Source organism: Ursus maritimus, unplaced genomic scaffold (assembly GCF_017311325.1).
Source record: "Ursus maritimus isolate PB19 unplaced genomic scaffold, ASM1731132v1 scaffold_20, whole genome shotgun sequence".
Lineage (NCBI taxonomy): Eukaryota > Metazoa > Chordata > Mammalia > Carnivora > Ursidae > Ursus > Ursus maritimus.
The window spans coordinates 11,047,713-11,060,465 of NW_024424453.1; positions in this window are offsets into that span (position 1 = coordinate 11,047,713).

Sequence of the window (12,753 nt, forward strand, 5' to 3'; positions counted from 1 at the left end):
AAATTGTCAGATCCTATATTATTGCTCAAGATTTCCTCCAAATACCAATTCTGATATGATAATTTCTTTTTTTAAAATATTTTATTTATTTATTTGAAATAGAGTTTGTGTGTATATGTACGAGGTGAGAAGGGGCAGAGGGAGAGGGCGAAGCAGACTCCCCACTGAGCAGCAGAGCCTGATGACACTGGGCTGAGTCCCAGGACCCTGGGTGGGCTCCATCCCAGGACCTGGGATCACGACCTGAGCCGAAGACAGAGGCTTAACCAACTGAGCCACCCAGGTGCCCCTTGATATGAGAATTTCTAAATAATATGCTCTGCAAAACGCCAGCCGCCTACTTGTTCTTTAGTCTCTCAAAGACTTCATTTTCTGCGTGGTGCTACTGCTCTCTTTGATAACAGTCAACATTTATTGTGTCACTGTGTCACTTCATTTACTGATCACAACCCCATGAATTGCGTATGATAATTACCCCATTTTATAGATATGCAAATGAGGCTCAGAGATATTGACTCACTTGTCCAGGGTCTCACAGCTGGGGTGTGCCTCACACATCTGATCGTAGAACAAGAAAGTTGAGGGGTCTTCCTGAACTAACCTGTGGCCTTTTAAGTTTTCTGTGTTTCTACCTGGAGGTGTGCAGTCTTTGCTTTCTGAGTAGTGTCTTGATAAGTAATGAGTTAAAACTACCTTTTGTGAGAAACAGAACTTCCTGATGAAGGGAACAACTGAAAATAAATTCTCTCATTGGCGGTGCTATGGCAGCCATGACATTTCCTGTGCAGCATCATTAACTGTACCTCTTTCTGAAGCAGCAGTACAGGGTGCTACTATATAACCTTTTTACACTGATTAACACGTAAGCGAAAAAGCACTTTAATGAAAGTCACTACCAATGTATTATAGTAATTTTCAAAGTGGGGATAGACCCCACTCCACAGTTTCCATTCATGTGCTTCTCTTTAATTTGCTAATAACCCAACCACTCAGAATTTTTTTAAAAGCCCCTGAGTTAGAAATAGCCCCTGGCTTGAATCCCCATAGTTAATGGGAATGTGCATCCTCATGTGTGCGGCAGAAGGAGGCGGAGCCCCCTGGTCCGCAGCAGATCTTCCCATTACCCACCCTCAGCATGAAACACAGACCTTTACATAACACACAAGGACAGTCTGCTTATTCATTGGGATCTACGAACACAGTGCCCAGGCTCTAGACTCTCTTTCAGAGCCTACAAAAATGTTTGTGACTAGAAAAAGCAATGAATGGCCCTAAAATACAAAAAGGGAAACTGCAAAGTGGAAAAGAGTAAGTTTAAGTGCCTACACTGTAACAGGTCAGCCTTATTAATTTTTAAACTTAGTATTCATAAAAATTTCATTACATGTAGAGAACAAACTTGTGGTCACCAGAGGCGGGGGAGATGGAGGAGAGGCAAAATAGGTGAAGAGGATTAAGAAGTACAAACTTCCAGATATAAATATGTCACAAGGATGAAAAGTTCATCATGGAGACTATAGTCAGTAATATAATAACTTTGTATGGTGACAGATGGTGACTACATTTATCATGGCAAACATCTTGTATATCATTGTTGAATTACTATGTTGTATATCTGAAATTAATATGATATTATACATCAACTCTACTTCAATTAAAAATTTTAAAAAATTTAATTTCATCACATAAAAATAATTTTTGGGTTAGATTTTTTTTCTTGGTATGTAAAATGATTGCTTAGAAATCATAGCTCATTAGAAATTAAATGACTTAATTATAGTCCGGAAGATCATCTTGCTAATTTTTTTTCTCTTGCATATCTGTCTCCTTCTACTAGAATATAAGCGCTATGGGAGCAGGAACCTTGTCTTTCTTTTTCATTCTTGTAACTCCATTGCTTAAAATAGGTGTAACGTATTTATAATACTCAGTAAATATTTGTTGATAAATGAAATCCCCCCACATATACACACATACACACACACGATCAGTTACTATAAGGGATTTTTATACTTAGGAGGTTCTATATGTCTCCTTAAAGGAGGTGGTGAGTAGGTTCTGAGGGTAGCAAGACCCTGAAGAGAATAGGGATGGGATAGGTCCATTCCTCATCCATCCCATTCCTATTCTCTATTTCAAGTTTGTTACTAAAAATACAATATAAAAATTTGATCTTGAATATCCATAGGGTAATCAATTTGGAAAACTTTAGACAAGTTAGAATTCGACAGATTTTGACATAAATTAAAATCTGAACTCAAGGTTTGAGAGAATTTAGTTCAAGTAATTACTAACTTAAATCTTTGAGGGACAAAACTAGCTTAGAATTTAAGGAAAATGAAATGTTCATTAGTTTTAGGTTTATCTGAACTTTTTATCCTAAAAGATTTTATTTAGTTTTTTTTTCCCTATGCCAGATATGTTTTTTAACTATGAACTTTAATCAGATTTTTAGATGAGAATAATTATTATCCTTATTTAAGAACCAAATTTCTTGCTGGGAAAAAAAAAAACAGATGCCATTGAGATTAATTGTTCCATATGAATATAATTCTTTTTAAAATAGGAAATAGTAATGGGAAGATTACTTCTGGGAAAAAGAAGTTTAAGTGGTTTGTGACTTAGAGGAATATTTTATGTAAATTAACTGAAATTACCTCTGGGCAAGAAATAAAATTGGACAGTTGAAATTTTCCCAGAGGATTGGTGTGGAAAATTTTTCATAATGTCATTTCTAAAACCTAACAAGTATGTGGATGGCTAATCACAAAACACGTGTCTTGGTAACCACTTTAAAAAGGATTCCGACTTTTAGTGGGGAAGATTAGAGCGTTTGTTGGGATTTGGAGCTTTTAGCTTCTTAAAGGCTTGAGTGATTATTTGGTTATAATACTTCATGCCCTATTGCTGTGTATGAAAATATGCATTTTCAGTGTTCAAACCGCATCTTGGTCCATCAGGTCATAAAATGACAAGTGTCCTTTCCAACTTGATGAACACACAGAATCTAATGATCTTTGAAAGAGAATCACATATGAAAAGGAGGGAAAATAATTTATTACTTCTAAGATTGTTGGAAAGGAAGGTGGAATGAGCTAAGTGAGACAAGTTTGCTGACTTTAGCCTTAGCCTTGTTAGCGATGTTGCAAGGCAGGGAAGGGACCTCACCTCTCTGGGCTTCATCATAAAATGGGCATACTCCTTTTAGCTACCTCATAGTGAAAACTAGGCACTATACGTGGTGAAGGAAACCTAATATATGCCACTTTGACATATTGATTATTTTGAATTAAAGGCACTTAAGAAACAGCAGGTGCAAAAAAGACACCCTTACCCTCCTTTTCTTCCTGAAAGTTGGAGATTAAACTCTTCAGTGTAAGGTTCCCTCCCTGCACTGGAAGGAAGGAAGACACACTTATCAGGGGAGATGGGGAATTTGGGGCTGAGAAATCTGTACAAACCAACCTTGTTAAGCTCTTATCTTCCCAGTCACTTCATCATTTACTACCCCAGCCCAAACGCCTTTGTGTTGTTAAGTGTTCACAAATTTATTGTTTATTTGCCTAAAAGGTATGAAAGCCTCCTGCTCTGGTTACTTCTTTGGGTCTCATTCTCTTGTAAAAGTCCCCATGTACGTGTAAAAATTTAGTGAAATTTATATGCTTTTCTCCTGTTAATCTGTCTTATGTCAGTCTAATTCTTAGGCTCAGCTGGAGACCTGAAGAGGGTAGAGAAGAATTTTTTCCTCCTCTAGAAAGAACATGTCTTGAAAAATAGAAGTGCTATAAAACTAAATTAAGTTCTGAAGTTGAATTACATGGGATTGCCATTTTTATAGGTGACATAGGTCAAATAGAGGCAATTCTAATAAATAAGGTTTTTGAGTCTATCAGAACCGGATACTATATTTTTGCTAGACTACAAATGCATTAATATCTTAGTAAAAAATTGGAAAGCAGTATTGGATAATTAGGAATATGGTATTTAGGAATATGGTAAAATGCCTTCAGTAACTGCTCTATCAACAAATGATGATGATGGAGTACTGATTTTGTGCTGGATACTGAGAATACAAAATGAACGAGACAGCTTCTGCCTTTAAGGAATCTGAGTAAGTGTTAATATTAAAATATATCAGAAACTTCTTTTAACCAGGTTAGAGATCGCTCTCTGAAAGATCTGACATTTTGATACGAATTAGACTGATATGTTGTTTCACGTTTAGCCTTTGTAGTGGCTCCCAGGAGACTCTTTCCACAGGACTGAGTGCAGAGGGACCCAACAAGCAGGGCATTTGGGCAGCTAAAGGGGCAGCTTCCCAGAACAGAGCCTCTACCACTGAGCTACACCCAACTAGGCCCAGGCATTTCTCTCTGCATTATCACTCCTGGGGACTCCCAGCACTACTCCTGGTTCTCTTTCCACAGCCCTTGGAAGTAAACCCTGAATTTAGGTGTGGAACTAACCCAGGCACTGTGCATGACCCCAGGTTGCCTCATGCAATTGGTATAACTTCCAACTCAAAGATGGCCAGTTTACTCTCCTGAGTTTTTCCTGCCTACATCAACTATAACTTGGATCAGGACAGGGAGATCCTTCCCATCACTTCATCAATTCTCAAGGGTGGGGGAAACTTGATATTGAATATTATATTACTGAAATGACTATTTGGAGAAATTTTCTGGTCAATTGCAACAAAAAGAGAGCTAAATGTTCTCTCTTATATCCATCAGGCCCATCAGTAAAGCCTCTATGAGGTTTAGGTGTCTACTTGATGATGTAATTCTTACATAGTTTTAAAAAGTAGTAGTTAAGCATTTGCAAAAAAGACTAACAAGTCTTGATTATTTTGATTTATATGCACAAATATATGTTAAATGTCAGAAATCTAGATGATCTGACAAAAGAAGTCTCCTTATTTGCTTGTTTATACTAAGAGGCAGAGGTTTATAGCATTTGTTTTTGAATTCACCACAACGTGGCACTCTAGTAATTTCTATATACATGGATGTTTCTGGTTGACAGAGATGCCTTCAAAATATTGGATTTCTGGCAAGAATCCTCTGCCTGAAAATGTGAGTCATTCTCAAAGATCTCTACTTAACGAAGTCGTGGAGGATCCAGTTAATTAAATCTGTGGACTCCACTTCCAAGGGTGTTTTTCTGTGCTTTGCTTAAAACACAAGAGTGAAAACAAAATACATTTGCTTGATTTCTTAATCCTTATCTTCTCAGTTTCTCTCTTGAAGGCAATCAGGATTAAGAAAAATAAAAATCTTATTGTAATGACATAAACAAACATTAACAAACAAACATAAACACACTAAGTGGGTGAATGTAGAGGTGTGGTATGGAGCAACCTTTTTTGTTCTGGAAGATATTAAAGTACACAGAGAAAACAAAATGCATTTTAATGGAGAAAAATATAGCACTTTCACTCCAGGAATTTTGATGGATTCTTACCAGATAACTTGGTTTTCTGACATAGCCTTCGGGCTCAAACTCCTGGCCTCTTCATCATCTGCAGGCCTGAGATCATGTGTCACACCTTATAGGGAGAAAGTATAAGAGGCTGGGAAGTGTCAACCTGCTTCTCCACCAAGACAGTATATGAAGGGGCTGCTTATTGGTACTTTGACTAAACCTAAAATGCAACCAATTGTGCACGTGTTGTATTTTGATTCTAACTGAGAAAGACTGAAACCTAAACTTAAGACTAACCAACAGGAGCAAGTAGTCAACATGTCCCTTTCCTGACACAGTTACCTTCATTGCAAGGGAATTTCCCACCTTCCCTTTTACTTTTCTCCATCATATTTATATGTATATAAAAAGGAAATAGTAGGAGGAGAGAGAAATAGAGGAAGGAACTGAGTGAGGAAAATGTAGAATGAGTTTTTCTTAGCTTCTAGAATTTTGGCTTCATCTCCACTTGTAGCTAAACAGAATGAAAGGGCCAGGATTTTCCAAACCAAGGACAATTACCAGGCATTTCCCACACACAGCAGTTGTAGGAGGTGTGCATTACACAAGAGATAAAACAAAACAAAACACAGAAATCAAATAGATATTTGCTTTTACAAATTCAAATGTAAAGGAATTGAATTTGAAAGATAGACCTTCCTGTCCACAACATAGTAAGCCATCCTTCACATTTCACACTGTTTTCTTATACAGGAATCACAGGTTCACTGAACAAGGCCTATTCCTTATTGACATGAAACTGTGAGATATTCTGTAATATCCGGCATAGTCCTCTTGATTTATTGCCGATGAACTGTGACTAAGGGAAGGCCTGTGCTGTATTTCCAACATCTGGTTTTAAAAGCTTTCAAAATCCCATGTATTTTGAGTATTCATTTATACAACTGTTCTCCACCATGTGAACATTTTCATTACTCTTGCTATTTTCATCTTCAGGATTCTAAACTTTTACCCTAACTTCTTTCCTCTCATACTGTGTTTGGTCTTCACAATGAGTATGGCCTTTGGTCCTTTATTTTCTAATTTATTTCCTGATGACATTTTCACTTCTACCGAGACTGGATCCAATAGAGAGTTTGCCCGTAGACTCCTATGCTCCTTTGACCTCCCACCGTACTGGTTTTCCAGTCTCCAAGCCCAGGACCTCCTACTTTCCCTAGCAGAGTGCCATGGAAAGCTTGAATGTTTCCTGAAGTTAGATAGACTTGAATCAAATTTCAACCCCATTACTAACTAACTCTTTACTCTCAGAAAAATGGTTTAACTTTTCTGAACCTATAATGTACTCTAAAACTTGAAGATAGTGTGATATTTTCCTCACAGTGATTGTATGGTTTAAATGCGAAGGCCCATAAGAACACACCCTCTTAATGATACATGCTATAGGCACTCAGGGCTAGTCTTCCTCCTCTAACTTTACGATGTTGCTGGAGAAAGTATAGATTTAAGTGCACTATAAATTCTTGCCATCTAATCATACATTAGACGCTATTTATTTCTTATTTACTCTTGTTTTAGTCAGGGTTTCTGGTTACCAGCAACAGAATTCACTGTAGTGTTTGCCTGCCTTCCTTCTCTCCTTTCTTTACTTCCCTTCTTGTTTTCTTTCCTCCCTTCCTCCTTCCCTCCCTCCCTTCCCCTCACTCTCCCTCCCTCCCCCTCTCCCTGACTCTCTTCCTTTCTTTTCTTTCTAATTTGAAGTATAATATAAATATAGCTCAATTAAATTCTACGTATGTATACACTCTGTATTCAGCACCCCTGTGAAGACATAGAACATTTTCAGGAACCCAGAAGCCTCTTCTTTTGCCCCTTTCCCTTACATACCTCTCTGCTGAGGTAAACACTATTCTGACTTCTATCACCGAAGATTAGTTTTAGTTTTGCCTATTCTTAAACTTCATATACATGGAATCATATGGTAAGTATTCTGTTTCTGGTTTCTTTTGTTCAGCAGTGTTACTGAGATTCTTCCATATTGTTATGTGTGACAGTGGTTTTTCTTTTTTGGGGGCAGGGGATGTGGTATTGTACTATATAAATATATTACAATTTATGCATTCTATTTTTGATGGACATTTTGGTTTTTAGTTATTATGAATAGAACTGCTATACATATTTTTACAAGTCTTTTGAGGTATATGTGTATATATGTGTATGTATATATGTGTATATATATATATATATATATATATATTCATATCTATTGTGTATATACTTAAGAGTGAAGTTGCTGGATCATAAGATAGGTACAGTATAAGCTTTAGCAGATGCTAACCCTTGAGCTAATTTAACCAGAAAGGAATTTATTAAGGGGTATCTGATAGTTCATGGGTTCAATGGACAGTTTATAAGGCTGAAGTTTTAGGAAAGTCCTCCAGAGCCACACTGTAGAGTTGGCCTGGGAAGGGCCTTGCTGACCCAGAATTATGTTGCCTCTGAGGCAATTGGAAGCTTCCTTCATTGCCACCAACCCTGGAAACCCCCTGCTAGGTTGAAAAGGAGGATTACTTTGCTGCACTGTGTGGTAGAGGGGACCTGAGTGGCTAACTTCTTTAAAAAAACAAACAAACAAACAAACAAAAAAACCCAAAACACTACTTTCAGCAAATTTTCCTTTTTTAGCTTCACCTCACATCTCATGCCTCTGAAATACCTGGTATTTCATATTCCTGAGATTTTCTGTATTGAAACAGTATGTTGCCTCTCATTTTGACTACTACAAGCTTATACTTCAGTTTTCTCAAGATTTCTGTCAGTTACCATCCACCCATCTGCTTACTGGCTTTCAAATTTTTTCTAAAACCTCTGATTTCCCCTTTATCATCTACTTAGCTTTAGTCTTACAGGTTATTGCCTTTTTAAATCTTTATTGTCATGTGGAGGGGATTTGGGATGGGAATTCCCTGTGTATAGTTCACTATTTTTAAGCAGAAATCTTCTTATTGAATTCCTCAAATGCTGCTCCAAGCTTTTTCTATTCTTTCCAATCTCTGCCTTATCTTTCCCTTACCCCAAGTCTAACAGATGCTCTCAACTTCTACTATCTCAGTTTACCTCTTCTTCATGTCAAAACTTCTCTGCATTGTTATAAATTTTACAGATGTGGGAAATTAGGATTTGCTAATTCTTTTGTTTGTACCCATTTCTTCCTCTGGGCTCTTGTTCCATCCCACATATACATCTGTTAGCTTGGAATATACATTTTTGGAAATGGGGGTACAACTGAATCCATGCTATATGGAGTGTGTTTGGTATAGTCTCTTTGGAAGTTGTTTCTAGAATTGTCCTTTGGCAGAATACCTTCTGTTTCCTTCAGATTCCTTGAAGTCATAACTGGCCTTTGGCCACATTTTCTTCCAGCTACAATTCATGTAGTTGGTGCTCAGTCCCCTTAGGCTGCAATGAACTTTATGAAACCCTTCTTATAGGTTAGTGGCCTGCTCCCATGCTGTCTTGTCTGCTGCTCATTACTTTCTATTAACTTGACCATTTCTTCATGGCATCTGGAACTGTTGCAGAACTTTAATGTTCACATCCAGCATGCTTTTCTTTGTTTTGTTATGGTGATCTAGCTTCAGTACACTTTCGTCAGAATAATCAGTTAAACCTGGGGGCTAGACATTTTGGTAATGTCTGTAATAGAATATAAATGTCAGAGAGGGAGGTTGTAGTTACCACAACTCAGAATGCTATGCTAGCTGAGACAACTTAGTTTTAATTTTACTTTTTTTTTTTTTTAATTTTGATTCCAGTATAGTTAGCGTACAGTGTTATATTAGTTTCAGGTGTACAATATAGTGATCCAACAATTCCATACATCACCCACTGCTCATCAGGACAAATGCTGTCCTTAAGCCCCTTCACTTATTTCATTAACCCCCCTACTCACCTCCCTCTGGTGACCATCGGTTTGTTCTCTAGAGTTAAGAGTCTGTTTTTTTGGTTTCTTTTTCTCTTTTTTTTCCTTTGTTCTTTTGTTTTATTTCTTAAATTCCCCCTGTGAGTGAAATCATATGGTATTTGTCTTTCTCTGACTGATTTATTTTGCTTAGCATTTTACCCTCAACAAAACTAAAAGGCAACCTACTGAATGGGAGAAGATATTTGCAAATGACATATCCTATAAAGGGTTAGTATCCAAAATATATAAAGAACTGGTATGACCCAATGCCCAAAAACCAAATAATCCAGTTAAATACGTGCAGAAGAAATGAACAGACATTTCTCCAAAAAAGACATGCATATGGCTGACAGACACATGAAAAGATGCCCAGCATCACTCATCATCAAGGAAATGCACATCAAAACCACAATGAGATATTACCTCACCCCTGTCAAAATGGCTAAAATAAAAAATGTTGGTGAGGGTATGAAGAAAAAGGAACTCTCTTGCAATGTTGGTGGGAGATAACTTAGGTTTTGAAGCATTAAAACTCAATGGCTAAGAATCCACAATAGCTCTTAGAGCTGGAAAGATCTGAGCTTACTTCAGTTCTGTAATTAATTGTGTGTGTGTGTATTTGTATGTGTGTTATATAAGTATACATGCATATGCTGTAATTTTTAAGTAAATTGTTTCAGAGACACATAGTAGTATAACCCTGAACTCTTTAGAATAAAGTATTCAGGAATTATCTTTCATCTTTTTCACTCCACTGGCTACTTTCTTTTTATCCTCAAAAATGGTTAGATTCCCTTTATATGTAAACAAACTTCTCATCTACTTTGATTCTTGTATCTTCCCCTTTTAAAATTCAGGCCTCTTAAAATAGAAGTTTGTTTTCATTTTCTATACCCCTTGCTTCTCAATTCCCTGGAATCTATTTTTCACCTCTTAGCACTTCACTTAAACTATCCTCACTAATGAGCTGATGGCCCCGTAATCCTGGAATCCACTGCCATCTTTATAGTGTTGATTTCCTTTACCTTCCAGCAGCATTTGTCCTTTTATCCTTCCTCTCCTGCACAAAAATCTCTCTTCCCTCATGATCATCATACTTTTGTATCCTAGTTCCCCCCTTTTACTGAATCTTTAACTGATGTTTTATTTTTGGTTTTTTCCCCCTTGGATGTGTGTCTTAAATCCTCTACCTCCTCTTATATCCATTTCTTCCTGTCCTCACCCCTTAGTCTCTCTCCATATGTTTAGCCATGCTCCACTCTTTTGTCTTCAACTATTACCACTGTGTGAATATCAAAATCATTTCTGACCTCTCTTGGAATCTGCATTTTGGCATGTCCAGCTGCCAGGTGAATTTTCCCATTCAAACACCATGCCTTATCTATGTCTGAAACAAATCTCTTTTGACCCTGGAAATGTTTCTCTTTTGACCTCTTTATTTGAGCACCCCATTCTCAGAAATTCTAACTTATCCTTATCTCCTCTTTCTGGCTTTCCTATGTTTAGTCAGTGGTCAAGGCTCCATGGATTTTACTTCTTCAGTGCCACTTGCAGTCATTTCCTTCTTTCCACCTCCACTGAAACCTCATGTTCACCCTCATTGACTTTACTTTAATAAATGGATATGTTTCTTTTTTTTTTTTTTTTTTAAATGATTTTTTATTATATTATGTTAGTCACCATACAGTACATCCCCGGTTTCCGATGTAAGGCTCGATGATTCATTAGTTGTGTATAACACCCAGTGCACCATGCAATACGTGCCCTCCTTACTACCCATCACCGGTCTATCCCATTCCCCCACCCCCCTCCCCTCTGAAGTCCTCAGTTTGTTTCTCATAGTCCATAGTCTCTCATGTTTCATTCCCCCTTCTGATTACCCCCCCTTTCTTTATCCCTTTCTTCCCCTACCGATCATCCTAGTTCTTATGTTCCATAGATGAGAGAAATCATATGATAGTTGTCTTTCTCTGCTTGACTTATTTCACTTAGCATTATCTCCTCCAGTGCTGTCCATGTTGTAGCAAATGTTGAGAACTCGTTCTTTCTGATAGCTGAGTAATATTCCATTGTATATATGGACCACAACTTCTTAATCCAGTCATCTGTTGAAGGGCATCTCGGCTCCTTCCACGATTTAGCTATTGTGGACATTGCTGCTATGAACATTGGGGTGCATATGGCCCTTCTCTTCACTACGTCTGTATCTTTGGGGTAAATACCCAGTAGTGCAATGGCTGGATCATAGGGTAGCTCAATTTTTAACTTTTTAAGGGACCTCCACACTGTTTTCCAGAGTGGCTGTACCAACTTGCATTCCCACCAACAATGTAGGAGGGATCCCCTTTCTCCACATCCTCTCCAACAATTGTTGTTTCTTGCCTTGTCTATTTTTGCCATTCTAACTGGCGTAAGGTGGTATCTCAGTGTGGTTTTGATTTGAATTTCCTTGATGGCTAATGATTTTGAACATTTTTTCATGTGTCTGTTAGCCATTTGTATGTCTTCATTGGAAAAGTGTCTGTTCATATCTTCTGCCCATTTTTTGATTTGTTTATTTGTTTCTCGTGTATTGAGTTTGAGAAGTTCTTTGTAGATCTTGGATACCAGTCCTTTATCTGTAGTGTCATTTGCAAATATATTCTCCCATTCCGTGGGCTGCCTCTTAGTTTTTCTGACTGTTTCCTTGGCTGTGCAGAAACTTTTAATCTTGATGAAGTCCCATAAATTCATTTTATCTTTTGTTTCTCTTGCCTTTGGGGATGTGTCATGAAAAAGGTTGCTTTGGCCGATGTCGTAGAGGTTGCTGCCTATGTTCTCCTCTAGAATTTTGATGGATTCCTGTCTCACATCGAGGTCTTTCATCCATTTGGAGTTTATTTTTGTGTATGGTGTGAGAGAGTGGTCAAGTTTCATTCTTTTGCATGTAGCTGTCCAATTTTCCCAGCACCATTTATTGAAGAGACTGTCTTTTTCCCACCGGATGTTTTTTCCTGCTTTATCAAATATTAGTTGCCCAAAGAGCCGAGGGTCCATTTCTGGGCTCTCTATTCTGTTCCATTGGTCTATGTGTCTGTTTTTGTGCCAGTACCATGCTGTCTTTGTGATCACAGCTTTGTAGTACAGCTCGAAATCCGGCATTGTGATGCCCCCAGCTTTGTTTTTCCTTTTCAACAGTTCCTTGGAGATTCGGGGCCTTTTCTGTTTCCATACAAATTTAAGGACTATTTGTTCCAGTTCTTTGAAAAATGTCCTCGGTATTTTGATCGGGATAGCATTGAAAGTGTAGATTGCTCTGGGTAGCATGGACATTTTAACTATGTTAATTCTTCCAATCCATGAGCATGGAATATCTTTCCATCTTT